This window comes from Felis catus, chromosome C1 (genome assembly GCF_018350175.1).
Source record: "Felis catus isolate Fca126 chromosome C1, F.catus_Fca126_mat1.0, whole genome shotgun sequence".
Classification (NCBI taxonomy): domain Eukaryota; kingdom Metazoa; phylum Chordata; class Mammalia; order Carnivora; family Felidae; genus Felis; species Felis catus.
Window position 1 is genome coordinate 139,221,447 of NC_058375.1, and position 22,075 is coordinate 139,243,521.

General features: G+C 33.6%; 1 protein-coding gene across 4 annotated transcripts in view; it reads left to right on the plus strand.

Moving 5' to 3' along the window:
• Positions 1–22,075, plus strand: part of MBD5 (methyl-CpG binding domain protein 5) — a 451,089-nt gene that overhangs the window by 310,941 nt on the left and 118,073 nt on the right. Inside the window, exon 4 of one of the 4 annotated variants that reach the window (XM_045033740.1) lies at positions 12,064–12,111. The exons of the other annotated variants lie outside the window; for them this stretch is intronic. The gene's annotated coding sequence lies outside the window, so the exon portion shown is untranslated. The remainder of the gene's footprint in view (positions 1–12,063; positions 12,112–22,075) is intronic. 4 annotated transcript variants of the gene reach the window in all.

Here is a 22,075-nt window from a genome sequence, read left to right on the forward strand (position 1 = left end):
GTTCATGGGTTCAAGCCCTGCCCACAGGCGCTGGGCTAACAATTCAGAGCCTGAAGCCTGCTTCATATTCTGTGTCTCCTTCTCTCTCTGCCCTTCCCCTACTTGCTCTCTGTCCCTCTCTCTCTCAAAAATAAATAAACATTAAAAAAATTATTTTTAAAGATCACTCTCTAAAATTTAACTTATAGCAACATCAACTAACAGATTAGGTTCTCCTACAATTAACTGTGATTCTTATACTACTTACATAAAAGTGGTATAAGCCCAAGATATAGTAATAAAACTATTTATTAAAATACTGATGTAAATAGTATATTCTTAAATAAATAAATGGGTTAATATTTAACAAAATACAATCATCTAGAAACAAGTTACTTTCTCCTACTGAAAGCAAAATATATGTATTATTATATATTTATATTATATTATAAAATATATATGTTATATATAAATATATACATATTTATATATTATTATATCATAAAATATATATGTTTTATATATATTTAGCATAAAATCCCCCTGGCCAAAACAAAAGTGACTTTCTTCAGAAGTAATTGAATCTCTAACTACTCTAGTAGTGTTTCCATCTATCACTCGATACATTATCATTGAATATAAACGTGATTTTGCATGGAATAGCACTAAATTTGTCTTAAACCAACCATTAACTTCTAGAAGCTTATAATCTTTTATTTGCAGTAAGTTGACAGAAATGAGGATGAAAATAACTATCTTATAGGTTGGCAGTGATAACTAAAATGAGATAAAATATATAATGTTCATTCTTTCCCTTTTTCTTTGTCCTATGGGACCTTTTGTTTTTATTATTATTATTTTTTTGGTAATGTTTATTTATTTTTGAGAGGGAGACAGACAGAGTGCAAGCAGAGGAGGGGAAGAGGGAGAAGGAGATACAGAATCTGAAACACGTTCCAGGCTCTGAGCAGTCAGCACAGAGCCCGACGCAGGGCTCGAACCCACAAACTGCGAGATCATGACCTGAGTCAGAGTTGGTCACTTAACCGACTGAGCCACCCATGCGCCCCGGGACCATTTTTATTTTTATTTTTTTATTAAGTTTTTATTTTAATTTAAGTTTAATTGACACGCAGTGTTATATCAGTTTCAGGTATACAACACTTCTATACATCACCCAGTGCTCATCGCAGCAAGTGCACTCCTTTAATCCCCATCACCTATTCCACTCATCCTCCCCCCCAAACTCCCCTTTGATAACCATCAGTTTGTTCTCTGTAGTCAAGAGTCTGTTTCTTGGTTTCTCTCTCTCACTTTTTCTTTTGCTTGTTTGTTTTGTTTCTTAAATTCCACATGTGAGGGAAATCATATGGCATTTGTCTTTCTCTGACTACTTACTGTACTTAGCATAATACCCTCTAGCTCCATCCAGGTTGTTGCAAATGCTAAGATTTCATTCTTTTTTATGGCCAAATAATATCCCATTGTGTGTGTGTGTGTGTGTGTGTGTGTGTGTGTGTGTGTATACACACCATGTCTTTTTTATCCATTCATCTATCAGTGGACACTTGGGCTGCTTCCATAATTTGGCTATAATAAATAATGCTGCTATAAACATAGGAGTGCATGTATCCCTTTGAAGTAGTGCATTTGTATTTGGGGGATAGATGTCCAGTAGTGTGATTACTGGATCATAGGGTAGTTCTATTTTTAACTTTTTGAGAAACCTCCATACTGTTTTCCACAATGGCTTCCCACTGTTTGCATTCCCACCAACTGTGCAAGTGGGTTCCTTTTTCTCCACATCCTTGCCAACACATTTTGTTTGCATTTTTTGATTTCAGCCATTCTGACAGGTATGTGGTGGTATCTCCTTGTGGTTTTGATTTTCATTTCCCTGATGCTGAGTGATGTTGAGCATCTTTTCATGTCTGTGGGCCATCTGTAGTCTTCTTTGGAGAAATATCTGTTCATATGTTCAGCCCGTTTTTCAAATGGATCATTTGTGTTTTTGGGTGTTGGGTTGTATTAGCTCTTTATATATTTTGGATGCTAACCCTTTATCATACATGTCATTTCCAAATATCTTCCCCGGTTGCCCTTTAGTTTTGTTAATTGTTTCCTTCACTGTACAGAAGCGTTTTATTTTGACATAGTCCCAATAGTTTATTTTTGCTTGTATTTATTTCCCTTGCCTCAGGAGGCATATCTAGAAAAATGTTGCTACGGTCAATGTCAGAGAGATTACTGCCTGTCCTCTCTTCTAGGATTTTTATGGTTTCAGGTATCACACTGAGGTATTTAATCCATTTTGAGTTTATTTTTGTGTCTGGTGTAAGAAAGTGTTCCAGTTTCATTCTTGTGCATGCAGTTGTCCAGTTTTCCCAGCACCATTTATTGAAGAAACTGTCTTTTTCCCATTGGATATCTTTTTCCTGCTTTGTTGAAGATGAATTGGCCATATAATTGTGGGTTTATTTCTGGATTTTCTATTCTGTTCTCTTGGTCTGTGTGTCTACTTTTGTACTAGTGCCATACTGTTCTGATTACTATAGTTTTGTAATATAACTTGAAGTCTGGAATTGTGATGTCTCCAGCTTGGCTTTGCTTTTTCAAGATGCTTTGACTGTTGAGGATTTTTTGTGGTTCCATATAGACTTTAGGATTGTTTGTTCTAGGTCTGTGAAAAATGCTATATTTGGTATTTTGATAGGAATTGCATTGAATCTGTAGATTGCTTTGGGTAGTATAGACATTTTAACAACATTTGTTCTTTAAATCTTTGAGCATGGAATGTCTTTCCATTTCATTGTGTCTTCAGTTTCTTTCATCAATATTTTAATGTTTTCAGAGTACAGGTCTGTCACCTCCTTAGTTAAGTTTATTCCTAGAAACTTTATTACTTTTGGTACAACTGTAAATGGGATTGTTTTCTTAATCTCTCTTCCTGCTGCTTCATTATTAATATATGGAAATGCAACAGATCTCTGTACATTGATTTTGTATCCTGAGGCTTTATTGAATTCATTTATCAGTTCTAGTAGTTTTTGGTGGAGTTTCTATATATAATACCATGTCATCTACAAATAGTGAAAGTTTGACTTGTTCCTTACCAGTTTGGATTCCTTTTATTTCTTTTTGTTGTCTGATTGCTGAAGCTACGACTTCCACTATTATGTTGAAAAGAAGTGGTGAGAGTGGACATCCTTGTCTTATTCTTTCTCCTTAGGAGAAAAGCTCTCAGTTTTTTCCTGCTGAGTATATTCACTGTGGGTTTTCATATTAGGACTATCGACCCATTTTTAAACCACCTCTGAAATATCTCTGTAACTATAGTAAATTCTTTAATCCAAATCCTCTAGCCAGTATCTGTATGAAAATTTTGAGGCCTTAAAGAGAACTCCAGCTAACTAATGGTATGTTACATGTAAACAGTGTTTTTTCTGCTTCCTGGCAGTCTTAAGCAGCTCCTTGATGTGCTTCACTAAAAGATACTTGCAAGGCTTAGTATTGTTAAATAATATACATTCATTATAACCAAGTCTTTGTAATATAAATAATATCTTTATTAAAACTCTATCTCTATAAATCCTACTCATTTAAATGTAGTTTTTCAGCATTTCCCATCTTAATTGTTGTGCTGATGCATATGTGATTTCCCTCTAGTGTTATCAAATAGATTAAGAAAAATGCATTCAGTCAAGTTGCTTTCATTTCTGTCTCTCATGAAAAGAACTATATATGTATAAAAATTGTAAGTGGTAGCTGAGTTAGAGTCTCCCATCTTCACTTTCTGTGTTTCACATAATAACTTGGGAAAGGGACAAGGAGAAATTTTAAATTCATAATTAATAAATTCAGTAGATTTCAAGGAAAATAATAAAAACTACAGTAAAGACAATTCTAGACTCCAAATATCTGCAACTATATGTTTATGGAGAAGAGAAATTACAAAACCACTGTGCATTTTTCATAATTAAAGTATATTGTCAACCTTCTATATCTCTTTCGTATAAATAAAAAGATTGCGCTTTCAGATATCATTATTACCATACCTATTTGCCTTTATTGTAAATGGAAGTTAGAATTTCTGATTACTGCTAATTATGGCAGGACTTTTCCTAAATTGCATGTGCTTTTTAGTTAACAATACATTTATTTTCAGTATTCTTCTCTGTTCCTGATTATTCAGATGGACACACACACACACACACACACACACACACATCTGAGGGAGCAGTAAAAACAAAAGATATATATTTAAGAATATAATACTCTTCAAAGGTTTATTTAGTTTACATAATAGATCAGATATTCATTTTAAGGCACTATTCTCTATATTATATAGGAATTATTACTTTAAAAACCATGATATGTTTTTTGTCATAATCTGAATGTTATGAATTCTTGTTAGCTCTACAGAAATCTTCCTGCTTGGTTTTTTTTCCTATTCACAGTATTCAAAGTGGTCCATGTGACCTAGATATTGAAAATCGAGGTAGAGTGTGCTGCATTGCTGATATTTACTTTGAAACCTTGGAAACATTCTGATTCCACGTGCTAGAATTACAGGATGCCCACTGTTTCATATTGCTGATATTTTAAAAGGTATCTGAAAGTCTGCACAATCATTTTTTAAGCTAGAATTAAAATACTGTTTAAAAAGATTCAAATATTAAACATAATGCTTTCCTTTCCAGTTAAAAATGCACACGTAATCATTGTTCATTTAAAATTTTGTGACTCATCGTGGATTTTGGCCCCCACCATTATTTACCTTGTATTTAGAAGTATACTAATCTGCTAATTTTGAAATCTAACCCCAATAAGGTGCAATTAGTTTTTATTTCCTAATTTCGAGTGAACTCTGCTAATTTATTAAAAAATAAAATAGTATCTAGAATCAGCATTATAAAATTACGTTCATCAGGAGAAGTTAATTTTATCATATGTCAATTTGGTACAGAGCATCTCTAACAAAAAGTCAGCTTTTACATTCAGGAAGCCATATTCTCTCAATGTAGAAGAAGCTAGTTCACCCTTTAAGACCTCTGTGTAAAAATGAATCTCTGAAAGGAAAGCATTGAATGAATTAAAGAATGTACACAGGTGACTGACTTTCAAGTAAAGCATCATATGTATAATGAAAAAGTTTCATTTGGTTCCTCTTTCCTCAATGAAAAAATATCATAAAGTAGAAGAACTAACAGATTACATCACAATTCCCAGCTAATAAAATTAAAACAAAGATGTGCTAAGGATTAGCTGTGTAGTTTTTGTTTGTCCTCTTGATGATAAAAAGATTAGCTTGCCAAACTTTTTCCTGAGTTTTTTTGTGTGTGTTTTTTTTTTTGTTGTTGTTGTTTGTTTGTTTGTTTTACATAGCCAGGGAGAACTACCAAGTATGAAGGCAGATACCCAGAATCTATGCTGAGAAGTGTAAGGCCATAATCTGGAAACCCAATGCTGAGAATCGAATCTGAAGTGCAGGGGGGCACCTGGGCGACTTAGTCAGAGAGTCCAGCTTCGGCTCAGGTCATGATCTAGTGGTCTAGTGGTCTGTAGGTTCCAGCCCTATGTCAGGCTCTGAGCTGACAGGTCAGAGCCTGGAGCCTGTTTCAGATTCTGTGTCTCCCTCTCTCTGCCCCTCCCCCATTCACGCTTTGACTCTCTCTCTCAAAAATAAACATTAAATTTTTTTTAATTTAAAAATCTGACGTGCAGGAAGAGATAGGAATAAGTAAGAATTGCAACTAAATGAGGCAGATGCTGTGCAGAATGAGATGCAATAAACAATAAACAGATATTAGAGAGTGGCCCAGAAGCAGGACTTTGAACAGAAAGCATATTAATACCTTTTTGGGGAGTGGGCATAAAAGATTTATCAGGACTAAAAACTTACTATAAATGAACAAACAGTAAACCTAGCTCTGATTTGTCTCCAGCTCATTCCTTTTTAAATCAAATCAGTATTTCCCAAACTGGTATTTTATACAACAATCTTCTAAAAGCTTTATCATCAAAGTGGGGAGAAAATATCAGTTGTCAAGTAAATTTGGGGAATTAAAGTCACACACACACACACACATTCTTCATATTTTTCTCTCTTAAAAATTCACAATGCCCTTTATTATATAAAGGCTTCTGAGTAGTCCTGGAGGGGAAAAGTTCTATAAACCCAACATTTCCCAAACTTGTTTGACCTTGACACTATTTTACATCATATCAAATCCTATCTTTGGAGCTATGCTCTTCAGGACACCAGTTTAAGAAACTATCCTGTCTAGTTAGTGTTTAATCAGCTATTGCAAAGCCATTTTTAAAAGGTAAAGTATAGGCTGAATGAATGGCTGAATTTATCTAGTATTTACTAATATGGCTATTGCAACCTTGCATGTGATCCAGTCTTTGATACAAAAAGGACTCACATTATTTATATAGATAGACAAATAAGCAGTTGCCATAGCTACTTATTTTGAAAGATCACATAATGTGTTAAGTCGTAGAAGCTAGACTCCACAACACTGATCTCATATTTTGGACAGCAATCCCTAGACATTAATATGAGCTTCAAAGCATGTTTTTCAAAATTACATTCTCTTACTACTTCTTGGTAAAGAGGACTCCAACTGAAAAGATCTGGAAGTGGTCATATGTTAATACAGGAAGCAGTATGTTATAACAAGACACAGAACTGTTAGTAGCAGGAGATTTGTATTTTCTGTTCTGGATCTGCCATCAGCTATGTATGAGACATTGTAAAAGATAGTTATTTTCTGAAAAATGAGAAGATTACTGTATCCCAGCTAGGTATTCAGGATGAACTTCTAAAAAGTTTCAAATTTCAGTGCTGAAATTTGGGAAATTCTATATTAAACAAAGTTAAGTGAAACAAGTTACCATACCCAATATTAATGTGCATTGTGAATTTCCAAAAGATGGATATAGTATTAAAGATTTTTGTATTACTCTATATCTGTACCATGTATATTAAGTGATTCTCAGTTCATAGTTTGGAAAATACAGGACTGAATATATTTTAGACTTCCTTGTAATTCTGATGATATATTCAATGATCTTAAATTATTTATGTACATTTTTAACCCTTAAAAGAAAAAGAGGATGTACATTTATAACCAACTGTGTGCTTGTGAAGGACGAGTGTTATCTGAAAAATGTCTTAGTTTGCAGGATTATCTTATAACAACTCCACATTTAATTAGATTTTTTTTAAATTCAAGTTAGTTAACATACAGTGTAGTCTTGGCTTCAGGAGTAGAACCCAGTGATTCATTTCTTACATGACACCCAGTGCTCATCCCAAAAAATGCACTCCTTGGGGCGTCCAGGTGGCTCAGTTGGTTGAGCAGCTGACTTTGGCTCAGGTCATAATCTCATGGTTTGTGAGTTTGAGTTTGACCCCACGTCGGGCTCTGTGCTGACAGCTCAGGGCCTGGAGCCTGCTTTGGATTCTGTGTCTCCCTCTCTCTCTGCCCCTCCTCGACTCGTGCTCTGTCTCTCTCTGACTCAGAAATAAATAAACATTAAAAAATTTTTTTTAAAAAGTGCACTCCTTAATGCCCATCACCCATTTAACCCATCCCCCCATCCACCTCACCTCCAGCAACCCTTAGTTTGTTCTCTATATTTAAGAGTCTCTTATAGATTGCCTCCCTCTCTGTTTTTATCTTATTTTTCCTTCCCTTCCCCTATATTCATCTGTTGTGTTTCTCAAATTTCATATATGAGTGAGGTCATATGATATATTTCTCTGACTGAGGTATTTCACGTAGTATAATACCCTCCAGTTCCATACACATTGTTGCAAATGGCAAGATTTCATTATTTTTGATTGCGAAGTAGTATTCCAGTGTGTGTGTGTGTGTGTGTGTGTGTGTGTGTGTGTGTGCGTGCGCGCGCGCGCGCACCACATCTTCTTTATCATCAGTTGATGGACGTTTAGGCTCTTTCTGTAATTTGGCTACTGCTATAAACATTGGGGTGTATGTGCCCCTTCAAATTAGCATTTTTATATCCTTCGGATAAATACTTAGTGGTGCAATTGCTAGGTCATAGGAATAGTTCTATTTTTAATTTTTTGAGGAACCTCCATACTGTTTTCCAGAGTGGCTGCACCAGTTTGCATTCCCTCCAGCAGTGCAAAAGTGTTTCCCTTTCTCTGCATCCTGGCCAACATCTGTTGTTCCCTAAGTTGTTAATTTTATCAATTCTGACCCATGTGAGGCGGTATCTCCTTGTGGTTTTGATTTGTATTTCCCCAATGATGAGTGACGTTGAGCATCTTTTCATGTGTCTGCTAGCATCTGGATATCTTCTTTGGAAAAGTGTCTATTCATATTCCTAGACCACTTCTCCACTGGATTATTTGTTTTTGAGGTGTTGAATTTGGTAAGTTCTTTATAGATTTTGGATACTAACCCTTTATCTGATATGTCATTTGCAAATATCGTCTATCATTCCATCGGTTGCCTTTTAGTTTTGTTGATTGTTTCCTTTGCTGTATAGAAACTCCTTATCTAGATGAGGTTAATTAGATCTTTTTAATTAATTAAAAATAATATGTGTATAAAGGGCACGAGCGTAGCTCAGTCGGTTAAGCACCCAACTCTTGTTTTCTGCTCAGGTCATGATCTCACAGTTCATGAGTTGGAGCCCCATGATGGGCTCTACTCTGATGGCGTGAAGCCTGCTTGGGATTGCCTCTCTCTCCCTCTCTCTCTGCCCGTCCCCTGCTCATGCTCTCTCTCTCTCAAAATAAATAAATAAAATTTTAAAAAGTAATATGTGTATGATTTTAGAGTATTTACAGTAGAGTGTTAAAGATTTTTAAAGTTGTTATATAGTGTTAGTCTTTATGGTTTCTAGATAAAATACTCTAAAATCATGCACATATTATTTTGTATTTTAAAAAATTACATACATTACAACTCTAAGAAAATAACAGTAAAAGAAGAAATAGCTTTTCCAAAATAGAACACAGTTGTTGTCATCACTTAATTTAGTAATCATCAGTATCATATCCTTAGCATGTTCTTCTCCTAGAATTTTTTGAATTTGACATTATAGTAACTTTCTGCTTTGAAAAAAAATAGTGGAAGAACACTTTATTTATTTAGAGAGAGAGTGAAAGGTGGAAGTCTTTTAAGGAAAATTTACTTGCAAAAATATTTGGAATAGAGTCAGCTTGAAGAAACACTCACTGGCCAAATCTGGAACAAGTTGAACATCAAAATAAATAACGATAGTAATGAATTATATAACACCTTGAATAAAATAAGGATCTATCAGCCCATACTAATATAAGTGAATAAATAAATAAATAAATAAATAAATAAATAAATAAATAAATAAATGAGAGAGAAGAGAAAGCTCATCTTTATGCCAACTAAGACAAGGGATAATGGTGTTAGAAAATCACGAGTAGACACCAAAATTCATGGTTAAATTTTATATAAAATAGTTTCAAAATATTTTCCCATAAATTCCTTCTTAATTATAAAGAAAACTTAGTAATTTGACAGTGGAAAAACTGGTGGACATCACATTAACAAACTGATCAAAGTTAACACCACCAGTATTGGATTAAAGTGACATTTCATATGCTTCCTGATATGATGTGCTTGAAAAGGAAAAGGCATTGCATCTGTAATATTCCCATCAAGATGCATATCCTAAGGGTAATCAAGAGGAAATATCAGGCGAACTAAAAATGAGGAACACTAAACAAAATAACAGGCCTGCATTCTTCAAAAATGTCAAGATCAAGAAAGACAAGGAAAGACAGAGAAAAGTTCCATTTTTAAGTAAACTAACAACTAAATATAATGTGTGATAATGGATTAGATCATGGTCCATGGGTTTAAAAAAACAAGTATAAAATGCTAAAAGGGCATTATGGGACAGTTGTCAAAAATTGAATATGAACTGTGGATTAGATATATTAAATTTCTTGATCTCAAAAATTGCATTGTGGCTGTGTAAGAGAATAGGTATGTCTTGAGGAAACTTACTGAAGTTTTTAAAGGTAAATTGGCACAATTACCAGTTTTCTCTCAAAAGAAGAAATTAGATAGATATTTAGATGACAAGCAAAGGGGGCAAAATGTAAACAACTGAGGAATCTGGATGAAGTTTCTCGAGAGTTCCTCATCCTCTTCTTGCAACATCTAAGTTTGATTTGTACTGAAATAAAAAGATGTAGTCCTTTTTTAAAATTTGAGTATACCTATGGAGAGTTAAAACCTACTTCAGTATAATGGATCAAATTGTTACAAGTATGTAAGAAAAAAGGCCAAACCTTAGAAATGTACCCCTTGCACTTTGTTCAAATTGACAAAAGTATGAGGAAAAATTAATATGATGGTTAATAATCACCCCTCCCTCAAGAAAAGGTCGTTTATTTGTGAGCCACGTTAAATTCTCTGTTAAATGTGCTATATGAATTCAGGGTATTAATATTTTAGGTGAATGCACTTAGAAGATGTACAATAGAGAGCTATTTCAAGAGACATATAAAACTATGACATCTATCCTCTCCCCAACCTCCACCCCACCTGCCACACATTTATTTATCCTTCATGCCCCACTTTACCTGGCTAATTTAAGTGTAACAAAAGCTTTGTCCAGAAACCTTTTTTTGCCCTCTACAGTTTATAATAAATCATTGTCACAACTCTATAAAGGTGATAGATTATGTATTAAATTGAGAAGCATGTCTTTTAAAAAACATTTTCTATTAAGAAATTGCCTAGTTTTTGATACTTGCCTGTGTCATAAATTACTATAGTGTATTTTATTTCTAAAATGGGATAATTATTAAAATAACCTCAATTTTTAATATTTTGAGTGCATCACAATTTTTTAACTGGACACTATATGTATATTTATATTATGTATGTGATCACATATATTATGTATATATTTATCTATATACATACAAAACATAATTTTATTTCCTTATCTTTCTCAAAGCGTAAATTCTACCTTCTTTGTGTTCATAAGCTATAGAGTCTTTATAAACAAATCAATATTTGTTTTCTGTTCAGAGGTCAACATTACTTTTTAGTGGTTTGACATTGGTAAGTCAAAAAAAAAAAAAAAACCCCGGAGGACTAAATTGTACTGTAGTTTAATTTTTTTTAGTTATTTACCATTTAATAGACAGTCAAGAGGCAAAAGCTGTCATAGATTCATATATCATCTGATTAATTACAAGAGTCTAAACCAAAAGCAAAAACACAATTTCAAAGAGTGGTAAACTAAGAGGAACTATGTGTGAATATATGATTGTGCTTGAAGCAGGCATTTTTTTTTAATCTCACTAATCTCTACACCCAACATGAGGTCCAGATTCATGACCCCAAGATTAAGAGTTGCGTCTGAGCCAGCCAAGCACCTCTGAAGCAGGCTTTTAAAATTGTTTTGATGCTTCGTGTAAAAAGGACTATTATTACTCTTAACATTATAAATATTAAAAGACATGAAGGATTTTAATTTAATAGCTTTTGAAGGAAAGGTAATTTAATAGCTTTCGAAGGAAAGGTAAATGTATAAGCATTTCAGCAAATAAACTAGGTTTTTATTTTAGGTTTTTTTTTTTTTTTGATTCTACCAAGAACTTTATAATCTACATTCAAAATGTATTCTATAAAACATGTCAATAATATTTTTGCCCTTTTAATGACTGTATAATTTATCTGTGAAAATGGTCATGTGGCATCATGTAAAATTATTTATAGAATTAAACCTTGGAGCTCTTATTTACATAAGAATGGATTCAGCACCAATATTGACCTACTTTTTTTTCATTGAGATTTTTTTAGTGAGAGAATAACTGTCTCACACTAAGATTTGAAGCCAGAATTTTATTGCAATATATTAAAAAAGAGAAACTCATTCTTGCTGTGTTTCTGTAATCTGAATATAAGGTTACACCATATCAACAACCAGCAGATGGAGGGAAAAAATGCTCTAGGAAGCAAGGCTATAAATACTAGGTTAATTCCAGAACTTTAAGATTTTCAAAATTTTACTAAAGCTCCTCTAAACTGTCTGATCTTTTAGTAAGAAATTCATCATTCAGAGTGGGAAAGAAAGTCACAGAATCTCAAGGTAAGGTCTGTGTTACTTCAGATGACTTTATCATCTCCTTACACTTATTGTGAAAGCCATTTTGGTTCTCTAATCTCCTAATTAGCATGGGTCGAAATAAATAGCTCAATTGGAAATATAAAAGTGATTTTTTCCCAATGATTTCCCCCCTATAATACCAGTATTAGGACCCTCTTAAGACTCTAATACATCTAATGACCTTTCTATTAAAAAAAAAAATGAATGTATTAAATTCACTACTGATTGATGCCCTGTTGAAAAAGCTGCTTTGGCTTCTATGTTTGTTTGTATATATGTTTGTATGCATTCATTCATTCATTCATTCACTCAGCATAAATCACACACATACTTGCTAAGTACTATGGTTAGATTAAAGCTGCAGGCATAGAAGATATAGTCCCCATTCTCAAGTTGCTTGAGAAGCAAACTAAACCATGACAATGCAGGATAATAAATGTGGTGAAAGTAGTACAATGTGCTATAAAGGTATGTGGTAAGAGTTCCTAATCCATACTGGGTAGTTTAGGAAGCCAATGATTTTGATTACCAAAGATGGGATTAGAAAAATATGAGGTGAATTTTGTGATCCAAATCAGTATACTTCAAGGTAAACATTAGTCTCATTAATGCTATCAATTTATTGAATATCTATGATATGGTAAATGTTACAACAAATGCAATCTTGTCATTTGTGTTAGATATCTAAAATAATAATAATGGACTTTTTTTCTTAAGAAAATATTTGTCTCATTTCTTCTGATTGTTAGGCCCTTTATGGTTGGTTAACTGCATACACCAATTCAGGCCACACAACTCATACATACCACTGGCTTTCTGAGGCACCCAGGGAGAACAATATGGGTTCATTAATGAAAGTCCATCCTTTACTGCTAAAAAGCTGACTCAAACTCATGGCCTACTAATATAGTTGGATCGTTACCTTCATCCTTGTGTGTGGAGTACAATAAATCGTTATTATACTGGGAATCATCACCAGTAGGAAAAGCATGTTGCAGTGTTTCTGAAAAGTAGTACTTATAAATTTGAAGAAACACCTTAAACAGAGAGGGAGATTTCTAACTACAAGAAAAGTGAAACTACAGAAACTAAGTGAAAGGTAAGAAGGTGGGAAAGGGTAGCAAAGAGAACATGAGTTTAAGTGAAGTAGATAATGAAAGAAAATATAGCTGGCTCAAGAAGTTTGAGGAGATTGATAGCTGAATACCATGCAAAAAGACTTAGTGTAAAGCCGCTGATACTTGAGGTTGAGAGGTTGGGCAGTCGTTTTCTACAATTCTGCCTCTGATTTCCACCAACTCTGCTAGCAAGGTAACTAAGGAAAAGCAGTTTAGCCTTTGAGCAGTTGTTCTAATTAGCTCTTTACAGTGTAATGAAGACCTACTTTAGTTGCATACTGGAATAAACACATAGTTTAGCAGGATATGGTCCTGAATTTTTTCTAGAATTATGTGTTGATGTGGATATAAAATTAAGTTTCAACTTTGGTAAGAACAGAGTTTAGTAAACACTGAATATTAGTTTTATGATGTCACAGGAAAGCAAGCACACCTAATTTATGAATAGGCTTACCTATTCAAATTTTTTAGGGAGGAGTGGTGCCTGACTGGCTCAGTTGGTAGAGTCTGTGACTCTTGATCTTGGGGTCATGAGTTCAAGCCCCACACTGGATTACTTAAAAAATAACAGTAATTTAAAAATGAAAAGTGCTTTCTAAACATAGTTATATAAACTTTTCAGGAAGCAGAAAAACATAATATCTTTTTTTTAGGGAGGGTTTGTGGGAGAGGGAGAGAGAGAATCTCAAGCAGGCTCCACACCCAGCGCAGAGCCAACATGGGGCTCAATCTCATGAACTATGCCGAATCTCATGACTTGAGCTGAAATCAAGAGTCCAATGCTTAACCACCTAAGCCACCCAGGTGTCCCAAGACGTAGTATCTTTGATAAGATACTATTATGCTATAATAACTCTTGTTCAGTGATAGCATTTCATTACAGTGAAAAGTACATATTGAATAACCAGATAATGTTGTAATACAGTAATGATCCTTGTTTATTTATGTGATATGGGGAAAAATACAAACATGTTCTTCTGTATTTGTTATTGAAAGGAGAGGCTATACAAATCCCATTTTTGTTTTCATTTATTATACATTACATCCATTATCTTTCCAATAATTGATAAACCATAAGACTTTTCTGGATCAAAGTGTTTTAGAACCTTCAAGACTTTGAAAATTTCAAACTAACAGTATTGATATTATATAAATATTGATGATGGCTTAGAGTAAATGGACAAGCTTCCATCTAAATGCAAGTCACATTCTTGGGAGACTCTGAAACCAGTTATGTTTATTAGAAAGTCCTCAACGAAAACATGAACCAAATAAAATACTCTCAGTAGTCATCAGGTGACTCAATCCCTTTTTATCTTGTTTTTTAGTACTTACTGATTAGAATTATTCATAATACTACTATAGACTTTGTGGCCTTCCTCCACACTATCCTTTTTCGGTGCACAAATTTTAAATGTTGAATCTAGGCATATATGATTACGTTACTGATATACTGAAATATTTGATTGGGTTGGAGAGCCTTACTAGATGCCAATTTGCCACATTTAGACTGTTGCAAAGCTTACTATATAGCACACCGGCCTTTTACTTGTTACAAACAAAAAGAATCCTTGTATATGTGAATGTGTGTTTAGACACATGAACCTGCATGTGCTCAGGTAGTTTTTAATTACAAAGTCAGATAAAACAATTCTGAATGTATATGTAGGTATCTAACAGGCCTCAACCATCTTATTACCATTTACAGTGTAAAAGACTCTTGGAGCAATACTAAGCAATATGATACCAGGTTCTGTATTTCTTTTTATGAGTCTTACTAAGGTGTCCTGTTTTCTTATTTTTCTAACCTCCATAAATTATAGTTAGCCAGTGCCTATTGAACACTTTCTACGTGGAACCTAAAATTGAAGGTGATATTAAAGAGCAGAAAATGAAAGCTTAGCCCCTAATAACCTTCCATTTCAGTGTTTTTCCATAGTAGATGAGCCTAAAGATGACCAGTCCATTCCCTTGCCTCAGGGTTGTGGTATGGAGGACAGATTATGTCCTCTCAGGACTCTGGGATACTGAAGAAGATGATAGCTCAGGCAGATGTACTAGAAAACAGTACTATTTTAACTACTTGGTCACTATTCCAATATAGTGAATTTGTTTTGAATTCAAGGTAACCTCTTAGCTAACCTTATTTAATGCCTGCTGCGTATAAATACTATGTTACATATTGATCCTGAATGAGATAGCCTTGGACTTTTCTCTTATTTTAGCATCCTTTCCAAAGTATTGTACACGTTATTAATGAAAATACTATAAGCACAAGATCCAAAACATCATAGCTGGATAGCATGTCTTAGGCCTACTGATGATAACTTGAGTCACTTTATTGGTAGCTAAGGCATTTAGGGAAGAAATATTTTTAAATCTTACATTATTGTATCAGTCAAGATTCTTTATTACAAATAACATAACCCTCTCTGGCCAGTTTAACAATAAAGGAGACATGTTGAAAGTTATTAAGTAGCTAACAGAATCACAGAGCAGCTCTGAAGACAGTCCGTAACATTATGGGAGCATATTCCAGAAGCTCCTGTCCCAAAGTACTGTTTCCACTGGCACCAAGCACTTAAGACGCATCAAACTGAATGTCACTATTATCCCCAAAGAACCTGATGTCTCCACCAGCAAATGAAGTTCTCCAAGGCTGCATCCTCAAGTTGCTTGCTTCCATTTGCAAATCACGCTCTGTGAATTTGATTGCTGGGACCTAAGGTGTTTACCTAACTGTAAGACAGTCTGAGAATGCTAGTTTTCTGATTTCTGCCTTAAGAAAACTGGAATCATACCGGAGAAAATTAACAAAATACAGGGATACCTCAGAGATACTTTGGGTTCAGTTCCAGACCACTGCAATAAAATGAATATTACAAGAAGGTGAGTTCAAATGAATTTTTTTGCTTCCCAGTGCATGTAAAAGTTATGTTTATACTACACTGTAATTTATTAGGTGTGCAGTAGCATTCTGTCCAAAACCAAAGACAATATACACACCTTAAGAAAACTTTGTGGCTAAAAAATGCTTAACCATCGTCTGAGCTTTTGGCAAGTTATAATCTTTTTGCTGGTGGAAGATCTTGCCTTGATTCAGTTAATGGCTACTGACTAATCGGTAGTAGATGCTGAAGGTTGGGGTGGCTGTGGCAATTTCTTAAAATAAGACAACGGTGAAGTTTGCTGCATCAACTGACTCTTTTTCACTTGAACACATAAAGGCCATTGTAGGGTTATTAATTAACCTAATTTAAATATTATTGTATCTCAGAGAATAGGGAGGCCTGAAGAGAGGGAGAGAGACAGGAAAACAGCCGGTCAGTAAAACAGTCAGAACACACACAACAGCAAATGGCGCTGGAAAAAATGGTGCTGATAGACTTGCTTGATGTAGTGTTGCCACAATTTGTAAAAAACGCAGTATCTACAAAACACAATGAAACAAGGTGTGACTGTATAAGGAAAGTGTTTGAAACTTTGTGTAGCCACAAGTAACCCATGTCCACAGATAACATTGTACTGGATAGTTTTCATCTTAAATCTTCATTATATCATTTAAAATTTCTAGGGATCAGGTACAGGTCATTGTCTTCCTCTGAGAAATGTATCCCAATCTTTGCCTTCAGTAGGCACCTAAATTGTTTTCTTAGTGAGTCACTTCTACCGAATGTTAGCTCCTCTAACCATCATTCATGTCTGAACTAAAAGAGAGGAGCACTTCTGCTGTTGTAAGGCAGGGTTTCTCATCCTTAGCACTATTGACATTTTGGAATGGATAATTCTTTGTCGTTGGGGGCTTTCCTGTGCAATGTAGGGTGTTCAGCAACATCTCTGGCTTCTACCCACTAGATGCCAGTAGCATGCATGTTAGTACATGCACGTGTGTGCATGCACACACACACACACATACACACACACACCTATAATGATCATCAACATTGTGTTCAGACATTGGCAGATTTTCTTAGGGTACTAAAACATTGCCAGTTGAAAGCTGCTAAGATGCAACTATGTCTTTGCTTATGAACAATTTACGCAAATAAATAAATACCACTTTTGACTACTTTTTCTCTGCTTCTTAGAGTCTGACCTTTGATGTTGTCTTTCACTGCTTCCCCCTAAATTCTTTTCTCAAAATGTATGAAATTATACCAATCTAATTACCTCTTCTGTGTAGGCCTCTAGTAATTCACTTCTTTCCTCTAGTACTTCTGTTTTGCTTTGTCTTCTTCCCCTTCTGTGCAGTATAAACATTCTGCATACTCTCCCTTCCTCAGGGATAATCTTGACAGTGGATACCTACAGGAAGGAAGGGAGGGAGGAAAAGTTAGTTCCTACTTTGGATTTAAACTTTGTGCCTCAGAAATTTGGTGAACATATTTCTTAAGGTTATCATGGGAACAAATGAAATAAAAGTATCCATTTTGTCATTACATTAAATTTACTTGAAAGGTTGTTCCCACAATAGAGAAATTATCTATTATGTAGTCAGGATTTGGGATTGAGCATGGAAACACTCTTTTAAAAAACTTCCTGCATATCCTTCTGTAATTCAGAGCATATCGAGGAACTATAGATAAGCCTTATAAATTGTCTTTTTCTTGTAATGCATTCTGCAGTATTCATTAATTTATATATATTTTCATTCCTTAAAAAAATGATAGTTTATGTGAGTGAAATGGTTTTATATATTAATCCTTAATTATTCTAAGCGAAGATAAATAAGTAAAAAAAAATAAGTTTAATGACCTTTGGTTCTTGATAAATTTCAAAGTTGACCTGAATCATATTGCTGCTTTTTCAAATTAACCTCCAAAATTGCTAACCTGTTTTAAGAGTTTAGGAGCATACCTTTCCAAAATTGAAGAGTAACATCTAATTTCCTTACATTAAGCATTTCTTTCACTGCTTAATAAGTTATAGCTTTGCAAGTATGAGGGCATGATTAAATTTCTTTTCATATTGCTTTTAAGTAGAATAAATAATTCAACTTTTTATCAGGGTAGGTTTAGTTTTTATACGATATCATAAATAGCTCTTTAGCTCATTTAGAGAGAACTTTCTTACCAGAAATACTTAAGGTTTTTCTATTATTAAAAAAGAGGGGAAATGTTTATCTTATATTATCTTGAAATAACTCAGATTCTGATCAATACATTTTTATTTATTAATTTTGGCTAGCTTTATTGTAATGTATCTCCATAATGTCCATTAATCTAATTAAAATTCATGTGGAATTTGCCATAGCTTAGGTATATTTTAATAGTATATATATGAAAAATACTTATTTACAAATTTGTGGTTAGGTAATTACAAACATAATTATTGACTATCCATCGTCCTATTTGGAAAGCAAAAATTTTTTGTGGCTTATATCTTCCTATTTTTAATATTAGTGAGACTTAAATTTTATATATTATTACATTAAATAAAAAGGATTTAGAGAAATTAAGGTGCAACATATAAAAATATTATAATTAAACATAAATTGATATTAAAACTTTATAGTTTATTGTTAAATTTAAAGGAAATCTTTAATTGGAAAAAATAATGTAATACATTTTTGCTGAAGTCTGCACTGCTATATTAAAGTTTTTTAGGAACTAGAATTTTTATTATAAAAATAACACCAATTTGAAAATATTCAAATAGCACAGAAGTGGAATAAGTAGAAAATCAGTATGAAGACATCTATTTTTAGCAATGTAATAGATTACTCTGAAGAACTGCCTTAATACAAAATAATCAAATCCTGCATAAAACTTAATATTTTCTCATTGCTGAGTTCCACAGGTAGAAATAAAATCTTAAGCAGGGAAGAAAAAAACTTGGATAGAAACTAAGGCACAAACAGTAAAAGTATGACAGGTGGGGTCTTCTCAATGGCAAATGAAAAGAACAACACTTAATCCAGAAGGAAACTATATAGGCCAATAACAAGATAGAGAAGCTGGAAGAAACATTTCTGGGTGGGGTTTTTGTCCTCCTTGAGTTCATAATCAAAATCCATCAAACACGTAAGGAAATAAGCCACTCTGAGAGCAGAAAAGACAAACTTCAAATGTAGACCCCCAAGACTACAGCTGATATAGAATATGCTAAAACAAATCTGAAATGTTAAAAAATAATAATAATCCAGCAGAATTGAACTTTAGAAAGTGGAATATATAATTGTCAAATGAAAAAGAAATCTTTAATGAATAGATACATTCGTATTTAGTCAATAAAACAGAAACTATTCTAATTATTTTAAAGGACCATTTCATACAGGGAATTAGGTTATTAGAAAGAACTAGAAAAACAAAGAGAAGATAACTGGCAGAGCAAATAAAAAAAGGAAAAGGAGTAATAGCCAGTGCTCAGAAGCTGCTAACATTCCTTGGTTGGAGCCTGTAAGCCTAAATTCACTGAGATACTGTTGCATTTACTTTTGGATCCACCAAAGTGGTGTCACCCCAACAAGTGCTTGAATTACCAAAAATTTACTGCCTCTTCTCAAACTACTGGGTTCCATAGTCACCTTATCGCTACTGCCCCACTAACAGTTCTTCCCTTATAATCTCCTACTGGTGCCTCTTATTGGAAGAATTTAATAGGAAACTTGTCAGAGGGGGCAGACATCTGCACACTCCGTATTCTAACAATATAAAACAGAGTATAGAAGAGTGGAAATGAGGGTTTTGACTCAACAGACAAGTAGATGGCAGAGTGGGTTATATATCAGCATGGACACAGCTGAAGAATTAGTGGATTCGAAGAGGTGTTTTAAAATGACAGAATACAACAGGGAAAGACAAAAGCATGAAAACCGTGAAATAAAGGTAGAGACTTGTAGGCTAAAATGTGAAATTCTGAGACAAACCAAAGACTCCCACCAATATAATAGAGGAAGTGAAGGGTAGAGAATATTTAAAGAGCTAATAACTGTTAATTTTCTAGAAATAGTGAAGAACAGGGGTCTACAGATAGCAGAATGACAATATATAACAAGAAAAATAAAAAGAAATCAAGACCTTGAAATTGTGTTGTAAAACTTCAGGACATTAAAAGCAAGAAAAGATACTAAAAGCAGCCTGAGTGGGGGGAAAAACACATCACCTGAAAGAAAAAACAATGAAGTGGACAACAGACTTCTCAACAGCAAAAAAGGAAACTAGAAATTAATGGAATATTAACGTGCTAAGAGAAAATATAGCTGACCCTTGAACAACATGAGTTTGAACTGCACAGGCCCACTTATATGTGGATTTTTTTCAGTATATACAGTACAGTACTGTAAACATATTTTATCTTCCTTATGATTTTTTAATAACACTTTATTTTCTCTAGTTTGTCTTATTGTTAGAATACAGTATATAACACATACAACATACAAAATGTGTACTAATCAACTGTGTATGTTATTGGTATGGCTTCTGGTCAACAGTAGGCTAATAGTAGTTAGGTTTGAGGGTAGTCACATGTATCCATGGATTTTTGACTAGGGGGCCAGCATCCCAAATGCCATGTTATTCAAGGATCAACTATACTTGTCAACTAAAATTGGGTGCTTAGCAAAACTTTCTTTCAAGCCAAGGGTGTAAAAAAGATAGACAAGCAAAAACATAGTTTACCACCAACAGACATAAACTAAAGGAATTTATGAAAGAAAATGATTAATTAAGAAAAATATCAGTGGAATGATAGAAAAAAAGGAAAATTATTCCAAAGAAAATTTGAGATACTAGAAGGAATGATGAATAGAAAAATTGGCAAATGGGAGCAAACCCAATAAAATGTGTATAAATACTATTGCTAATAATAATAATAGATATTATTTAAAGTTTCAGGGGTTGAAAAAAATGACAGAAATATAATGTTAGACAACAACAGCATGAAAGCCCGGGGAAGAGTTCAGGAGGGATTATCAGCACATAGTGAAATTTCAAAGTAACTCACTAAAAGAGTATAAAAGGAGTATATGATATCCAATCCTATAGAGGGGAGAAAATGGAGTATGTTTCAAACAAATAAAAACTATACCAGTCCATTTTTTAAGACAAGAAGAGACATGTTTTTCTTTTTGTTTTGTTTTGTTTTAAGCATGGGAAAAGTTGGACAAATAAAAAACAAAAGGTAAGATACTCAAAACAAATCTAAATACATTGGCAATTGCAGTTAGTGACACTTTGGAAGCATACAGACATTAAAAAGTTGAAAATAAAAGAATAGTAAAAAGTTATGCTGGGCAAACACCAAGCGAACAAAAGCTGGGGCATCAATTTTAATTTAACAAGCATGACTAGAGATAAGGAGAGCTTACTACATAATAATAAAAGGTTCAATTCACTAGAAAAAGCATAATATTAAGCCTGCATACAGATAATAACTTAGCCCCAAAATATATTACAATTCAATACAATTAAAGGAGTGAATTGATCAATATCATTATAAATTTTAATGTACATTTGTGTATGTAAAACTGTGCACCCAACAATTAGAGAATAAGCATTCTTCTCAAGTAACCAACCATTTACAAAAATTGACTATATTTTTAGCCCAAAAGGTCAGTAAGTTTCAAAGAATTGTCTTACAGACCAACATCTTCTTACATAAATAAAAGTCAATAGCAAAAAGATCAATTTTTCAATGATTATACATTTGGAAATTTATTTTAAAAAAGAATAAGTCATGAGCTAAAAAAATGCTTTTAACTAGACAAATTTGTCTAAATTTGACAAAACAAATATGTTTAAACATAATCAAATTTATAGGATACATAACCTTAAATACTTAGTTAAAAAAAGGGAGGGAGGCTGAAATTTCATGACATAGGCCTCCAG